We start from the raw sequence: 18,610 nt of genomic DNA, 5'->3' as shown, positions 1-18,610 counted from the left end.
CCAGAATTTCAATTTTTATAAACCAGATGGAAGGTAGTGTTTTCTTGACTTTTAACCATGAAACTTAAGAAGTTTATTATTATTATTATTATTATTATTATTATTATTATTATTTCAATAGCTTTAGAGGTATGTGTGGTTTTTGGTTACATGGATGAATTGTATAGTGGTGAATCTGGAATTTTAGGATACTTATCACTTGAATAGTGTACATTGTACCCAATACACAGTTTTGCATCTCTCACCTCCTACCCACTCTTCCCCCTTCAGGGTCTCCAATGTCCATTATACCATTTTGTATGCCTTTGTGTACCCACAGCTTAGCTCCCACTTACAAGTGCGAACCTGCAGTATTTGGTTTTCCATAACCATGGAATTTAAGGAAGGAGTTCTATATGTCCAATGAATTGTCTACTTCTCTTGTATTATTTTTATTAGGAAATTTTTCAATTACATAGAAAACAACAGATTCTAATATAACTGAACATCTGAATTGAAAAGACATTTATTAGTTGTAATATTTTTCAAATCATTTTAATAATATGAATGAAATATTACTGGTAAAATTGAGAAACTTTTATTGTCATTTTCAGTTCTCTGGCCCTTCCTACCTACGTAAACAAAATCACTATCATCCTTATATCATGTGTATATTCTTCAATCATGCTATTATAATTTTATCACATTAATGTGTATTCCTAAGCAATATATGGTATTTTAAATGCTTTCTTTTTTATGTATATTTTAATTTTTATTTTAGATTCAGGAGTACATGTGCAGGTTTGTTAGGTGGGTATATAACATGATGCTGAGGCTTAGTGTATGAGTGATCCTGTCACCCAGGTAGTGAACACAGTACCCAATAGGTAGTTTTTCAGCCCTTGCTCCCATCCCTCCTTCCCTCCTCTAGTATTCCCCAGTGTTTATTGTTGCCATCTTTATGTCCATGTGTATTCAATGTTCAGCTCACCCTTATAAGTGAGAACATGCAGTATTTGGTTTTCTGTTCCTGTGTTAATTCACTTAGGATATTGGCTTGGACCGCATCCATGTTGCTGCAAAGGACATGATATCACTCTTTCTTATGGTGCCATAGTATTCCATGGTGTATATGTACTATATTTTCTTCATCCAATCCATCAATGATGGGCACCTATGTTGATTCCATGTCTCTGCTATTGCGACTAGTGCTGCGATAAGCATATGAGTGTGTGTGTCTTTTTGGCAGAATGTTTTATGATCCTTTGGGTATATACCCAGTATTAGGATTTCTGGGTTGAATGGCAGTTCTGTTTTAGGTCCTTTGAGAAGTCTCCAACTTCTTTCCACACTGGCTGAACTAGTTTACATTCCCACCAACAGTGTATAAGCACCAGTCTTCCATAGCACTCCCAGGCCTATTAGGACAAGGAAATTCCCACCCAGTAAATTTTAGTCAGACCGGTTATCTGCTCTTAAACCCTGTCTCCTGATAAGATGTTATCCATGACAATGCATGCCCAAAACTTCATTACCAATTTTAATTTCGCCCCGGTACTCTGCCCCCATTTGCCTTGTGATATTTTATTGCCTTGTGAAGCATGTGATCTCTGTGACCCACACCCTATTCGTACACTCCCTCCCCTTTGAAAATCAGTAATAAAAACTTGCTGGTTTTATGGCTCAGGGGGCATGAAGGAAACTGCCAACATGTGATGTCTCCCCCGGACACCCAGCTTTAAAATTTCTCTCTTTTGTACTCTTTCCCTGTATTTCTCAGACTGGCTGATACTTAGGGAAATAGAAAAGAACCTACGTGAAATATTGGGGGTGGTTCCCCCGATAGGTCCCACATGTCAATTTTTGTTCTTGTTACAATTGCTTTTGAGGACTTAGTCATAAATTATTTGCCAAGGCCAGTGTCCAGAATGACATTTCCTTTCTTCTAGGATTTTTATAGTTTTAGGTTTCACATTTAAGCCTTTAATCCATCTTGAGTAAATTTTTGCCTATGGTGAAACATAGGATTCCAGATTCAATCATCTGCTTAGGGCTAGCCAGTTATCCCAGTACCATTTACTGAATAGGGAGCCCTTTTCTCATTGTTTGTTTTTGCTGATTCTGTCAAAGAACAGGTGGTTGTAGGTGTGTGGCTTTATTTCTGGGTTCTCTATTCTGTTCCATTGGTCTATGGGTCTGTTTTTGACCAATACCATGCTGTTTTGGTTACTGTAGCCTTGTAGTATAGTTTGAAGTTGAGTAATGTGATGCATCCAGCTTTGTTCTTTTTGCTGAGGATTGCTTTTGCTATTAGGGCTCATTTTTGGTTTCATATGAATTTAAGAATAGTTTTTTCTATTCAAATAGAGGATGACTTTGATGAGTTGACAGAACTAGGCTTCAGAAGGTCGGTAATAACAAACTTCTCTAAGCTAAAGGAGCATGTTCAAACCCACTGCAAGGAAGCTAAAAACCTTGAAAAAAGATTAGATGAATGGCTAACTAGAATAAACAGTGTAGAGAAGATCTTAAATGACCTGATAGAGCTGAAAACCACGGCAGGAGAACTATGTGATGCATGCACAAGCTTCAGTAGCCGATTCGATCAAGTGGAAGAAAGGGTTTCAGCGATTGAAGGTCAAATTAATGAAATGAAGCGAGAAGTTTAGAGAAAACAGAGTAAAAACAATGAACAAAGCCTCCAAGAAATATGGGACTATGTGAAAAGACCAAATCTTCATTTGATTGGTGTACCTGAAAGTGACAGGGAGAATGGAACCAAGCTAGAAAACATTCTTCAGGATATTATCCAGGAGAACTTCACCAACCTAGCAAGGCAGGCCAACATTCAAATTCAGGAAATACACAGAACACCACAAAGGTACTCCTCGAGAAGGGCAACCCCAAGACACATAATTGTCAGATTCACCAAGGTTGAAATGAAGGAAAAAATGTTAAGGGCAGCCAGAGAGAAAGGTTGGGTTACCCACAAAGGGAAGCCCATCAGGCTAACAGCGGATCTCTCAGCAGAAACTCTATAAGCCAGAAGACAGTGGGGGCCAATATTCAACATTCTTAAAGAAAAGAATGTTCAACCCAGAATTTCACATCCAGCCAAACTAAGCTTCATAAGTGAAGGAGAAATAAAATCCTTTAAAGACAAGCAAATGCTGAGAGATTTTGTCACCACCAGGCCTGCCTTACAAGAGCTCCTGAAGGAAGCACTAGACATGGAAAGGAACAACTGGTATCAGCTACTGCAAAAATATGCAAAATGGTAAAGACCATCGATGCTAGGAAGAAACTGCATCAACTAACGGGCAAAATAACCAGCTAACGTCATAATGACGGGATCAAATTCACACATAACAATTTTAACCTTAAATGTAAATGGGCTAAATGCCCCAATTAAAAGACACAGACTAGCAAATTGGATAAAGAGTCAAGACCCATCAGTGTGCTGTACTCAGGAGACCCATCTCAAGTACAGACACACATATAGGCTCAAAATAAAGGGATGGAGGAAAATTTACCAAGCAAATGGAAAGCAAAAAAAAAAAAAAAAAGCAGGAGTTGCAATCCTAGTCTCCGATAAAATAGACTTAAAACCAACAAAGATCAAAAGAGACAAGGCCATTACATAATGGTAAAGGGATCAATTCAACAAGAAGAGCTAACTATTCTATATATATATCTGCACCCAATACAGGAGCACCCAGATTCATAAAGCAAGTCTTTAGAGACCTACAAAGAGACTTAGACTCCCACACAATAATAATGGGAGACATTAACACCCCACTGTCAATATTAGACAGATCAACATGACAGAAGGTTAGACACAAGGATATCCAGGACTTGAACTCACCTCTGCACCAATCAGACCTAACAGACATCTACAGAACTCTCCACCCCAAATCAACAGAATATACATTCTTCTCAGCACCACATTGCACTTATTCCAAAATTGACCACATAGTTGGAAGTAAAGCACTCCTCAGCAAATGTAAAAGAACAGAAATCACAACAAACTATCTCTCAGACGACAGCGCAATTAAATTAGAATGCAGGATTAAGAGTCACTCAAAACCACACAACTACATGGCAACTGAACAACCTGCTCCTGAATGACTACTGGGTAAATAACGAAATGAAGGCAGAAATAAAGATGTTCTTTGAAACCAATGAGAACAAAGACACAATGTACCAGAATCTCCAGGACACATTTAAAGCAGTGTGTAGAGGGAAATTTATAGCAATAAATGCCCACAAGAGAAAGCAGGAATGATCTAAAATCAATACCCTAACATCAAAATTAAAAGAACTAGAGAAGCAAGAGCAAACATATTACAAAGCTAGCAGAAGGCAAGAAATAACTAAGGTCAGAGCAGAACTGAAGAAGATAGAGACACAAAAAACCCTTCAAAAAAATCAATGAATCCAGGAGCTGTTTTTTTTTTTTAAAAGATCAACAAAATTGATAGACTGATAGCAAGACTAATAAAGAAGAAAAGAAAGAACAATCAAATAGATGCAATAAAAAATGATAAAAAGGATATCACCACCGATCCCACAGAAATACAAACTACCATCAGAGAATACTATAAACACCTCTACACAAATAAACTAGAAAATCTAGAAGAAATGGATAAATTCCTGGACACATACACCCTCCCTACACTAAACCAGGAGGAAGTTGAATCACTGAATAGAACAACGACAGGATCTGAAATTGTGGCAATAATTAATAGCCTACCAACCAAAAAAAGTCCAGGACCACATGGATTCACAACCGAATTCTACCAGAGGTACAAAGAGGAACTGGTACAATTCCTTCTGAAACTATTCCAATCAATAGAAAAAGAGAGAATCCTCCCTAACTCATTTTATGAGGCCAGCATCATCCTGATACCAAAGTCTGGCAGAGACACAACAAAAAAAGAGAATTTTAGACCAATATCCCTGATGAACATCAAAGCAAAAATCCTCAATAAAATACTGGCAAACCAAATCCAGCAGCACATCAAAAAGCTTATCCACCAAGATCAAGTTGGCTTCAACCCTGGGATGCAAGGCTGCTTCCACATACACAAATCAATAAACATAATCCATCACATAAACAGAACCAAAGACAAAAACCACATGATTATCTCAATAGATGTAGAAAAGGCCTTTGACAAAATTCAACAACCCTTCATGCTAAAAACTCTCAATAAACTAGGTATTGATGGGATGTATCTCAAAATAATAAGAGCTATTTATGACAAACGCACAGCCAATATCATACTGAATGGGCAAAACCTGGAAGCATTCCCTTTGAAAACTGGCATAAAACAGGGACGCCCTCTCTCACCCCTCCTATTCCACATAGTGTTGGAAGTTCTGACCAGGGCAATCAGGCAAGAGAAAGAAATAAAGGGTATTCAATTAGGAAAAGAGGAAGTCAAATTGTCCCTGTTTGCAGATGACATGATTGTATATTTAGAAAACCCCATCATCTCAGCCCAAAATCTCCTTAAGCTGATAAGCAACTTCAGCAAAGTCTCAGCATACAAAATCAATGTGTAAAAATCACAAGCATTCCTATACACCAATAACAGAGAAACAGAGAGCCAAATCACGTGTGACTTCCCATTCACAATTGCTACAAAGAGAATAAAATGCCTAGGAATCTAACTTACAAGGAATGTGAAGGACCTCTTCAAGGAGAACTACAAACCACTGCTCAACAAAATAAAAGAGGACACAAACAAATGGAAGAACATTCTATGTTCATGGATAGGAAGAATCAATATTGTGAAAATGGCCATACTGCCCAAGGTAATTTATAGATTCAATGCCATCCCCATCAAGCTACCAATGACTTTCTTCACAGAATTGGAAAAAACTACTTTAAAGTTCATATGGAATCAAAAAAGAGCTTGCATTGCCAAGACAGTCCTAAGCCAAAAGAACAAAGCTGGAGGCATCACGCTACCTGACTTCAAACTATTCTACAAGGCTACAGTAACCAAAACAGCATGGGACTGCTACCAAAACAGAGATATAGACCAATGAAACAGAACAGAGGTATCAGAAATAATGCCACATATCTACAACCATCTGATCTTTGGCCAACCTGACAAAAACAAGAAATGGGGAAAGGAGTCCCTATTTAATAAATGGTGCTGGGAAAACTGGCTAGCCGTATGTAGAAACCTGAAACTGGATCCCTTCCTTACACCTTATACAAAAATTAATTCAAGATGGATTTAAGACTTAAATGTTAGACCTAAAACCACAAAAACCCAAGAAGAAAACCTAGGCGATACCATTCAGGACATAGGCATGGGCAAGGACTTCATGACTAAAACACCAAAAGCAATGGCAACAAAAGCCAAAATAGACAAATAGGATCTAATTAAACTAAAGAGCTTCTGCACAGCAAAAGAAATTACCATCAGAGTGAACAGGCAACCTACAGGATGGGAGAAAATTTTTGCAATCTACCCATCTGACAAAGGGCTAATATCCAGAATCTACAAAGAACTTAAACAAATTTACAAGAAAAAAACAACCCCATCAAAAAGTGGGCAAAGGATATGAGCAGACACTTTTCAAAAGAAGACATTTCTGCAGCCAACAGACACATGAAAAAATGCTCATCATCACTGGTCATCAGAGAAATGCAAATCAAACCCACAATGAGATACCATCTCACACCAGTTAGAATGGCAATCATTAAAAAGTCAGGAAACAACAGATGCTGGAGAGGATGTGGAGAAATTGGAACACTTTTACACTGTTGGTGGGACTGTAAACTAGTTCAACCATTGTGGAAGACAGTGTGGCAATTCCTCAAGGATCTAGAACTAGAAATACCATTTGACCCAGGGATCCCATTACTGGGTATGCACCCAAAGGAGTATAAATCATGCTACTATAAAGACACATGTACACGTATGTTTACTGCGGCACTATTCACAATAGTAAAGACTTCGAACCAACCCAAATGTCCATCAGTGATAGACTGGATTAAGAAAATGTGGCACATATATACCATGGAATACTATGCAGCCATAAAAAAGGATGAGTTCATATCCTTTGTAGGGACACGGATGAAGCTGGAAACCATCATTCTCAGCAAACTATCACAAGGACAGAAAACCAAACACCACATGTTCTCACTCATAGTTAGGAATTGAACAATAAGAACACTTGGACACAGGGCAGGGTACACCACATGCCGGGGCCTGTCGTGGGGTCGGGAGATGGGGGAGGTATAGCATTAGGAGAAATACCTAATGTAAATGACAAGTTAATGGGTGCAGCAAACCAACATGGCACATGCCTATGTAACAAACCTGCACATTGTGCACATGTACCCTAGAACTTAGAGTATAATAAATAAATAAATAAAAATTTAAAAATTAGAATTAAATTAAAAATTTTAATTTTTGTTAGTGACTTAAAAATCATTTTATGATTCAAAGCTCACAATAATAAATAATATAAGATAGAGTGAAAATTAAAAATCAAAGATAACTAGAAATTCAACAGGCAAAGGAGTGGTAATGGCATTCAAAAGAAACATAAAAGGGCATGAAGGCACAAAATAAGTTACAAAGTACACTGGTGAACACGTAAGTGTTTGAAATAGCAGAAAAGTGTATGGTTGAGGCAGAGGCAAGAGATGTGGTTACCTGGATTGGAAAAGATCAGACAGCAACATGATCTTGGAGGGGGATGAGACAGCAGGCACAGAGAGAAGCCAAGAGTGGCTCTCTGGCTTCTATCTTGGGTGACTAGGTAGCCTATGATTTTCTAATTAGAAGATTTTGAAGATCAGGGTTAAAATCAGGATGATGAATGCAGGCTTAGACAACTAGAGGTAGAAGTATCAATGTACCTCCAGCCAACATATATTTGAATTCAAAGTTCAGCAGATAAGACTGAGATATAAAAATAGATTTCAGAGTATCATCATATAGGGGGTAGCTAAAACCTTCAAAGAGGATGGGCTCCAAAGCCACCCAAGGTGAGTGTTTATAAGGAGAAGAAAAGAGGGCTAAAGGCAGAGCCTTGGGGAACAACTACATTTAGGGAGAAGGCAGATAGGGAAAAATCATTAGAGAATAAACAGCTTTAGGTGAATGTGGCAACATAGAAGCCAAGGAAGAAGGAGAAGGAGGAAGGAGGAAGGTAGGGGGTAAGTGCCATGATGTCAGGGGCTCTGCACTGATCTTTATTGCTGGCAGTCTGCTGGCTTGCTGGCAGTCTGCTGGCTGTCATTCTGTGTCCTCTTTTTTTTTTTTTTTTTGAGATAGGGTCTCACTTTCTTGCCAAGGCTGAAATGCAGTGGTGCAATCACAGCTCACTATAACCTTGAACTTCTGGGCTCATGTGATCTTCCCACTTCAGCCTCCTGAAGTCGTTAGGACGATAGACATGCACCACCACCATGCTTGGCTAATTTTTTTTATTTCTTTTACAGACAGGATCTTGCTATGCTACCCAGGCTTGTCTGGAATTCCTGGCCTCAAGTGATCCTCCCAACCTGGCCTCCCAAAGTGCTGGATTACAAGCATGAACCACCATGCCCCTCTGTGTCCATTCTTCTTATTTTATTTTTTTGAGATGAAGTCTCATTCTGTTGTCCAGGCTAGAGTACAGTAGCATGATCTTGGCTACCTGCAACCTCCACCTCCTGGGTTCAAGCGATTCTCATGCTTCAGCCTCCCAAGTAGCTGGGGTTACAGGCGCATACCACTCCAATATACCCAGCTAATTTTTTTTTTTTTTTTTGAGATGGAGTCTTGCTCTGTCGCCCAGGCTGGAGTGCAGTGGCACGATCTTGGGTCACTGCAAGCTCCACCTCCCGGGTTCACACCATTCTCCTGCCTCAGCCTCCCGAGTAGCTGGGACTACAGGCGCCTGCCACCACACCTGGCTAATTTTTTTGTATTTTTAGAAGAGACAGGGTTTCACCGTGTTGGCCAGGCTGGTCTCGAACTCCTGACCTCAGGTGATCCACCCACCTCAGCCTCCCAAAGTGCTGGGCTTACAGGTGTGAATCACTGCGCCCGATATCTGTGTCCATTCTTATGCATCCATTCACATGCCTCTACCTCAGGTCTCCTTTTCCCCTGTCCCCAAATATTTCACCTTCCAGCCAAGCCATTCATTGCAGTTTGTGTGTCTATGTAAATTCTAACCTTGAACTATTTTTCTTTCCACACAAAGGTAGGTTTCCCAATGTTCTTGCCCATTTGGAGAATTTCCTTTCACCTCTGCAGTGCAGCTACTGTCCATTTTATGGATTGCACCAGTGTCCTGATCCAACCCAGTCATGAACCAAGCTCAAGCTTTTTCCCACTCTTTCAGTTGGTCATAAGGTAAGCCCACGCAACCACAGGTGTGAGAGAAGGGAAAGTACTTATGTAACAGTGATGGTCTGATGATGCTGACACTTTGATCTCAGACTTCTAGCCTCCAGAACTGCAAGAAAATAGATTTCAGTTGTTAAAGCCACTTAGCACAGCTGCCCTACAAACTAATGCAGTCCTTTTCCTCCATTATGGGTCAAGCATGTCCCTAGCGGGTTATGTTGTAACTTAATCTGGTTATTGCCTTAGTGGCAAGGCAGGAAAGTGGGGCTGATCTTGAAAGGACTCATGTCCCGCGGTGGGGAGGCCTTTTCAACATCTTCAAGCAAGGAAGGAGCACTAGCCCTAGGGAGGAGAGGGCCACTTCTCTAGGCTCAGAGGGTTCAGGGAAATTTGGGAATTAAAGATTTGGGGGTGCATGAACATAGATGTCCCCATCCCATGTGTCAAGATCCCACTCTTTCCCAACTAGCACCCTGTTCTAGGCAGAGCCAACTTGCCAGTAGTAAGAATTTAATCTTCCTTGAGGTCCTGCAACTCTTACAATTAAGTCCTGGACCTAGCCCTCAGCTTTTCCTGCTTTCCAGTTGCAGATGAGAGCCTCTTTATTTCTTAATGAGGAGGCCCTTTGGCTTTCATGCTTAGTTTTTAATTGTCAAATTAATCACTTTCAACCTTTCATTACATTTCTTCAAAATATCAAATAAGCTTAACATCAGCCCACTCATATTTCCCCCATATATCTCAAACATCTGATCCACTGAACCTACTAGAGTGTTTCCATCCACCAGAAGATACAGTTCAGCAGCAGTGAAGTTTGAACAATTGCACTTCAGTTGTGCCAAGGACTGTCTGTGCTTCTTTCTACCACAAGTGTTGACATTCTCATTGCTAGCCTGGAAGCAGGTGGTCCAATACCAAAATCCCATTATAGTGACTGCTTTCTTGAACCACTCCTGACACTAACTGTTGCAGTTGGACTCCTCAGGAAGCATATTCTGAGATGGAGTTTAGTATGTAATTTATTAGAGAGTGCTTTTGGGACCAATACTTGTGAAAAGAAAGGGACAGAAGCAGGGCAGAGGGAGAAGTTGGGCTGTACTGTAGTTTCAACAAAGGCCTCTGCAGCCCCTCTGGGAAGCTCTGACGCTGGGATGATCCTTCAGAGTTATACCAAGTAGGGGCAACAGAGCTGTGCCTTTACATCCCAGCATTGACCAGTGATTGAATGCAGGCTGTCCCAGAGAGGGAGTGAGACCTTGGTCAGGCCACTCTTTTTCAGTCAAAGTGCCTCCCAAAAAGGACTGACAGCAGAGCTCTCTCTGTCAACAGCACTTCTAGCATCCGGTGGATTGTGTCCCTCATTCCTGAAGGATGTCTGGGTGGTACATTACAGCATTAACTATGTGCCACCAACTCGACATAGTTAGGTCCATTTATTCTTCAATATTTAGGGATGGCTTTTTTCTCTTTTGATTAAATTTTCTTTAAAAATTTTAAAGATATTAAAATAAATGCCTTTTAGTAAAATAAAAATAAATATTAAGTAAATAATAAAATTTTATTTAAATAAAAATAGAGGGCTGGGCATGGTGGCTCATACCTGTAATCCCAGCACTTTGGGAGCCTAGGCAAGTGGATTGCTTGAGCTCAGGAGATCGAGACCAGCCTGGGTACCATGGTGAAACTCTGTCTCTATAGAAAAAAAAAAAAAAAAAATTAGCCAGGTGTGGTGGCATGTGCCTGTAGTCCCAACTATTTGTGGGGCTGAGGCAGGAGAATTCCTTGAGCCCAGGAGGTTGAGGCAGCAGTGCGCTGTGTTTGCACCACTGCACTGTAGCCTGGGTGATAAAATGAGACTCTGTGTTAAAAAAAATTAAATAAATAAAAATAGATTTTGCTTAAGTGAATTTTTTAATTATTAAGAACATTTAACACATAAAAATATAAAGCCTAATACTTTCAAAATCTGGCTGCCATCCCTAACCTTTCTACCCTGGTCTCTCCTTTCCCCTGTAGGTAACCATTTTTATTAATTCTCCATTTATCTTTCAATTTATATATATACGTAAAATTTTAAACTATAAATACATATACACTTATATACACTCACACTATATTTCTACCCATTTCTTAATCAAAGTTAGCATGCTATAAACACTGTTCACTTGGTTTTCATTACTTAACAACATGCCTGAAGAGTATGCCATTAAGAGTTCTTCCGGCCGGGCGCAGTGGCTCACGCCTGTAATCCCAGCACTTTGGGAGGCCAAGGCGGGTGGATCACAAGGTCAGGAGTTCGAGACCAGCCTGACCAATATGGTGAAACCCTATCTCTACTAAAAATACAAAAATTAGCTGTCATGGTGGCGTGCGCCTGTAATCCCAGCTACTCAGGAGGCTGAGGTAGGAGAATTGCTTGAACCTGGGTGGTGGAGGTTGCAATGAGCTGAGATTGTGCTACTGCACTCCAGCCTGGACAACAGAGCAAGATTCCGTCTCAAAAAGAAAAAAAAAAAAAAAAAAAGATCCTCCTTGTTTTGTTTTGCTTTTAATTTTTTTTTTTGAGACCAAGTCTTACTCTGTCACCCAGGCTGGAGAGCAGTGGCACGGTCTCAGCTCACTGCAACCTCCGCCTCCCAGGTTCAAGCAATTCTCCTGCCTCAGCCTCCCAAGTAGCTGGGATTACAGGTGCCAATGACCATGCATGGCTAATTTTTGTATTTTTAGTAGAGACGGGGTTTCACCATATTGGCCAGGCTGGTCTCGAACTCCTGACCTCAGGTGATCTGCCCACCTCGGCCTCCCAAAGTGCTGGGATTACAGGCATGAGCCACCTCACCCAGCCCTTTGTCATTTCTTTTTATAACTGCATAGTCCTCATTATGTAGATATCCCATAGTTTATTTAATCAGCCCCCTAATAAGAGTCTTTTAGATTCTTTCTAATTTTTGTTATTACAAAGTATCCTGCAGTGAATAACCTTGTGCATAACTTATTTTATTTTTGCAAGTGTTTCCTCAGGATAATGGAAAAAGGTCAATGCAAATGTCATTTTGCTAGATCTTGCCAAATCCCCCTCCATAGAAGTTTTGTCATTTTGCACACACTGGTCACAAATGAGTGCATTCTTCCCCACAGTTGTGTCAGAAAAACAGTTTGTGCCATTTCAGATTTTTGCCTACTTTATAGGTGGTAAATGGGTCTCAAAATAGACACAATTTGCATTTATCTTATTATGAGCAAGATTGCTCATGATATATTCATAATATATTTAAACGATTAAGGGCATTTTCTTTTTCTGTAAACTGGCTGTTCATATATTTTGCCCATTTATGTTATTTGTTTTTTTCTCTATTTTTAGGAGTCATTTATATATTACATTATGAACGCTTTATGATATATTAATATATTGCAAATGTGTTTTTCCTAATTGTCATTTGTTTTTTACTTCATTTATCTTTGTCCCATGGAAATTTTTTTATGCAGTCAAATTGATCAATCTTTTTGCTTCTAGATTTTGAGCCATATTCAGGGAAGTGTTTCTCCTTTTTTTTTTTTTTTTTTTTTAAGACAAAGCCTTGCTCTATCACCCAGGCTGAAGTGCAATGGTGCGATCTCAGCTCACCACAACATCCACCTCCCAGGTTCAAGTGATTCTCCTGCCTCAGCCTTCCAAGTAGCTGGGATTACAGGTGCCCGCCACCACGCCCAGCTAATTTTTGCATTTTTAGTAGAGACAGGGTTTCACCATGCTGGCCAGTCTGGTCTTGAACTGCTGACCTCAAGTGATCAGCCCACCTTGGCCTTCCAAAGTGCTGGGATTACAAGCATGAGCCACCACGCCCAGCCTCTCCACTCTTAATAAGGAAATTCACCCATATTTTCTTATATTATTTTTACGCTTTCATTATTACCTTAAGCTTTCAAATACATTTGATTGACGTAGGGTATAAAGAACCAGCCTTCTAACTCCAACTCGTGACAAATATAAAGGACCATCCCAGGCTCAGATCTTCCCATAGGGTCTTCAGAGGACTTTGTTGAGACTGCAGTGAAGTCTAACTCATTATATAAGGAAATAAATCCAATTTCTTATGTTTCCATAGTTGTATCAGCATCATTTATTAAACAGTGCCTATTGCCCCACTGATTTGAGATCACATACTAAATTTCCATATGTTCTAAGGTCTATTTCTGGATTTCTTACCCTGCTGCATTTATCTGTTTATATGCCCAAACCACAGTTTTAATTATAGAGGTTTTAGAACATGTTTTAATAATATCTCTTAGGGTTAACCCTTCTCTCAGCTATTTCTATTTTTAGAGTAAGAGTATTTCTGGTTATTCTCATTTGTCTTTTCTTCCATATTAACTTTATAATCAACTTATCTAGTTCTGTAAAAACTCTGATGTTGATTTTATTTGGTGCTATGGTTTGACTTATGGATGGTGTCCTCTTCAAATTTCATGTTGAAATGTAATCCTAAATGTGACATTATTAAGACATATGGCTTTTGGGAGGTGATTAAGCCATGAGGGCTCCACACTCACGAATGGGATTAGCTCCCTTATGGCTCAGGTTTGAAGGAACATTCTCTTGCCTTTCTGCCATGTGTGGAAACAGCATTCATCCCCTCCAGAGGAGGTAGCAGCAGGACAACATCTTGGAAGCAGACAGCAGCCCTTGTCAGACACTGACAATGCTGGTGCCTTGATCTGGGGACTCCCAGCCTCCAGAACTATGGGAAAATAAATTCTGTTCTTTGTAAATTACCCAGTCTAAGGTATTTTGCTACAGAAGCACAAACAAACAAAGACACTGGATTGCATTAAATTTATAAATTACTTTATGGGGCACTGTTATCTTTATGAAATTGAGTCAACTTATCCAATAATGTGGAATGACTTTCTATCTGCTCAAATCTACTTTTGCTTATTTCAGGAATGTTTTATAGTTTTCCCCATATAGTTTCACATAACTAATAACTCTAGACTGAGAAATTGTAAAGGATTTAGATTCCATCTTATAGATGAGAAAACTGAGAACAAGAATGACCAAGTGATGGCTTCAGATTACAGGATTAGCACTGGGACCCCGGTCTCCTAGCTCGCATCATAGTGCTCTCTGCTGTACCACCCTGTAAGCACCCTAGAATTCTATAGCAGCATCAAGAAAACTAGGAAAATGCTTTGTCATTGTCTTACTTGTGCATATTCTTCCTGCTCTGTTCCTGAACTTCCCAAAATACTTTCTAATTTCACCAGCTTTGTGTCATGCCACTCTCCCCAGTGCACCCTGGCCAACCTGTCCTTGCCTCTCTGGCTTTAGTGTCTTTCCCTGGAACATTCCTCCTTCCCTTTCAACTCATGAGGTTTTAGTCAAGTTGTCAGCAAAGTCTGCAGTTTTATCTAGAGGCTCAACTGGGAAAAGATTCACTTCCAAGCTCACTCATGTTGCTAATGGCAGGATTCAGCTCTTCATGGGCTATCGGACTGAGACCTTCAGTTCCTCTCTGATGGCCAGAAGCCTCTCTCAGTTCCTTGCCATACAAGGCTTCTCACAGGGCAGCTCACAATATGGTAGCTTACTTCCCTCAGAGAAAGCTAGGGAGAGATGACATCTGAGACAGAAGCCACAGTCCTTTAATAACCTAATTTTAGAAGTACAATTCCATGACTTTTGATATATTCCATTTGTTAGTCACTAGGTTCAGCCCACACTCAAAGGAGAGGATTACATGAGGGCATGAACACCAAGAGGCATAGAAGACTTAGGGCCATCTTAAAGGCTGCACACCACACTTTCTGTTACCCTCTAGACCATATCTGGGCACCCTACTAGATGTTTTCTTTTTTTTTTTCTTTTAGACAGGGCCTTACTCTGTTGCCCAGGCTGAAGTGTAATGGCACAATCACAGCTCACTGCAGCTTCAACCTCCTGAGCTCAAGTGATCCTCCCACCTCAGCCTCCCGAGTAGCTGGGGCTAGAGGCGTGTGATACCATGCCCAGCTAATTTTTAATTTGTTTGTAGAGACAAAGTCTGCCTATGTTGCCCAAGCTGGTTTCAAACTTCTGGCCTCAAGCAATACTTCTGCCTGGATCTCCCAAAGAGCTGGGATTATAGGCATGAGCCACCCTACTAGGTGTTTTCTTAGCACCCAGTAGATCACTTTCAATTACCGCAATCGTAATTGAACAACTAATTATGTAATTCATGGTTCAATTTTATACTGTCTGTCTCCTCAAGAATAAAAATTCGCTGGGTGTGGTGGCTTATGTCTCTAATCCCAGCACTTTGGGAGGCCAAGGTGAGAGGATCACTTGAGCCCAGGAGTTCAAGACCAGCCTGGGCTACATAGTGAGACCTCGTCTCTACAAAACAAAAAAACAAACAAAATAGCTGGGCATGGTGGAACACTCCTGTGGTCCCAGCTACCGAAGAGGCTGAGGTTGTTACCGGTGGTGAATCCATATGGGTCTGCAGCAACCTCAATTCTTGCCTCCTCAGAAGAAAGAATTTGACTGAGGGGCATGAAGCAGAAGAGATGGAGGCAAGTTTTAGAGCAGCAGTCAAAGGAAGGAAAGTACACTTGGAACAGGTCCAAGCAGGCAACTTGAAAACAAGTGTGAAGTTTGACCTTCTGACTTAGCATTTTATATGCTGGCATACTTCTGGGGTCTTGCATCCCTTCTGCCCTGATTCTTCCCTTGGGGTGGGTTGTTCGCATGTGCAATGGCCTGCTAGTGCCTGGGAGGGGAGCATGCAGAGTGTGTTTACTAGAGTTGTACACATGCTCACTTGAGGCGTTCTTCCCATTCTGGTGGAATGCCCCTGGAAGGTCATATACCAGCTAAACTCTGCCATTTTGCCCTTTAATGCATATGCTGGAGCCCACTCACCCAATTCCTGAGATCTTATTGAGAAGCTGCCACCAGTTTCAGGTGTTTTTATCTACTGGGAAACTGCCTTTCCCTGGTGCTGTTTGCAACCAATTATTATATTAGAGAGGCAGCGTGACAACTGCCTGACCATCACCCGATGGTCGCCTGACATTCCTGGTGAGGTGCGGGAGAAGCCCTCTCCTGCCTTGCGCATGCCTGGCTAGCCACCTACTGTAACAAGGGGAGAGGATCACTTGAGCCCAGGAAGCAGAGGCAACAGTGAGCTGTGATTGCACTACTGCACTCCAGCCTGGGTAACAGATTGAGGCCCTGCTTAAAAAGAAAAAAAAAAAGAAGAATGAAAATTCCACAAACAATGGACCCTGTGGGTCTCACCTACAACTAAACCTTAGGTCCAACCACTGTATTTTATACATTGGAAACAAGATATAATTTTTGATTGAAAAACTATAAGGTAAGCTCAGCAACCCCTGAAAAGAATTATTTGGCTGTTGTCACTACCTCATACCTGTGAACCCCGAAAATCTGAGACAGGTCTCAGTTAATTTAGAAAGTTTATTTTGCCAAGGTTTAGGATGCACCTGTGACACAGCCTCAGGAGATCCTGATGACATGTGCCCAAGGTGATCAGACCACAGTTTGGTTTTATACATTTTAGGGAGACATGAAACATCAATCAACATATGTAAGATGAACTTTGGTTCCATTTGGAAAGGTGGGACAACTCAAAGCAGGGAGAAGGCTTCCAGGTCATAGGTAGATAAGAGACAAATTGTTGCATTCTTTTAAGTCTCTGATTAGTCTCTCCAAAGGAGGCAATCAGATATGAATTTATCTCAGTGAGCCGAGGGGTGACTTTGAATAGAATGGGAGGCAAGTTTGCCCTAAGCAGTTCCCAGCTTGACTTTTCCCTTTAGCTTAGTGATTTTGGGGGCCCAAGATATTTTCCTTTCACACACCCAATCTAAGTAAAATCTATTTCATGTGTATTTTCCACTAGAAATTCAGGCTCCCAAAGGGCATAGTCTTACTCAGGTGGCAGAAAAACTGTAATTACTGCAAATGCCAGGTTTACCATAAACACATCTCTAAATGGAGTTCTCTAGGTCTTGACATAAATAAAAAGGGTTGATTCACACTGAACTTCTCCACTTCAAAAAGAAACAGAGTAGCAGAAGCACAAACCAGATTGCAGTGGGTTGGGGAGTGAATCACAGATATACAAAAATAGGGGAGACTGCTGTTATCCTGGACAGGAGTTTTAAAATCAGTCTTTGGTTAGCAGCATTTTTAGTAACATTTTTATACCATATAGTAACATTTTCATACCTATACTATGAATTATAAAAATAGTATAATTCATATTACGGAAAAAATAGGAGTCACTTTGAAGGTATCTTTTACAATAAGCAATTCACAGAAGGGAAATCTGAATGCCACTTTCACATATGAAAAATGTTTGAACAGTAATGAGAGAAATAAACATTTAAACCACAGTGAATTACCATTTTATACCCATCCAATTGGCAAAAACAAATTTAAAGTTAGAAAACACCAACTGTGATGATAATATAGACCAACAAAAACCCTCAAACACTTGTAATGGAGAGACAACACAGCACTGTAGCTGAAAGCACAGACTCTAGAGCCATTGCGTACGGTTTCAGGTTCTTGCTTTACTTCATAACTAGCTGTGTGACTTTGGGCAACTTACATAACATCTTGGTGCCATCTGTGAAACTGGAATGATGATAATAGATCCTACCTCGAGAGGACTAGTGTATTAATGAGTTACTATAACATGCTACATAAGTATTTGCTAGTATTATTATTACTGAAATAGAATAATGACTTTAGAGAGCAATTTGACTAGTGTTAATACAGTTGAAGCTGTGCATAGCATACAACCCAGCAATTTTGCTTCTGTGTGCACACCCCAAAGAAACACCTACAGGTGTACACAACGAGGTATATGCAAGAATTTACATTGTAGCACTGTTTGTAATGGAGAAAACTGGAAATAGTCAAAATATCCATCTGCAGAAAAAATGTTTTTAAAAATCTATGGTATATTCATATAATAGAATACTATAAAGCAGTGAAAATAAATAAATTATTGCAGTAGTTCTCAAATTTTACCATGCACTATAATCACCTGGAGAACTTGTTAGAACACAGATTACTGGGGCCCACCTTCAGTTTTTGATTCAATAGGTCTGTAATGGGGCTCAAGGGTTAGCATTTTCCAAGTGATGTTGATGCTGCTGGTCCAGGACCACACTTTGAGAATCACTGAATTGGACCTTCATTGATCAACATGGACAAATCTTACAAACAGAATGTTGAGTGGAAAATGGAAGTT

The 18,610-nt window shown here is 40.2% G+C and overlaps 1 protein-coding gene across 1 annotated transcript in view; it reads right to left on the bottom strand.

The window, feature by feature from the left end:
• ANKRD45 (ankyrin repeat domain 45) overlaps positions 1-18,610 on the bottom strand; it is a 101,868-nt gene that overhangs the window by 81,366 nt on the left and 1,892 nt on the right. The window contains exons 2-3 of the mRNA XM_063710813.1: positions 10,945-11,036; positions 9,392-9,453 (exon numbers count right to left, since the gene is read on the bottom strand). The gene's annotated coding sequence lies outside the window, so the exon portion shown is untranslated. The remainder of the gene's footprint in view (positions 1-9,391; positions 9,454-10,944; positions 11,037-18,610) is intronic.

This window comes from Gorilla gorilla, chromosome 1, assembly GCF_029281585.2.
Source record: "Gorilla gorilla gorilla isolate KB3781 chromosome 1, NHGRI_mGorGor1-v2.1_pri, whole genome shotgun sequence".
NCBI classification, from domain to species: Eukaryota; Metazoa; Chordata; class Mammalia; order Primates; family Hominidae; genus Gorilla; species Gorilla gorilla.
This window is presented reverse-complemented; position numbering and strand designations above follow the sequence as displayed.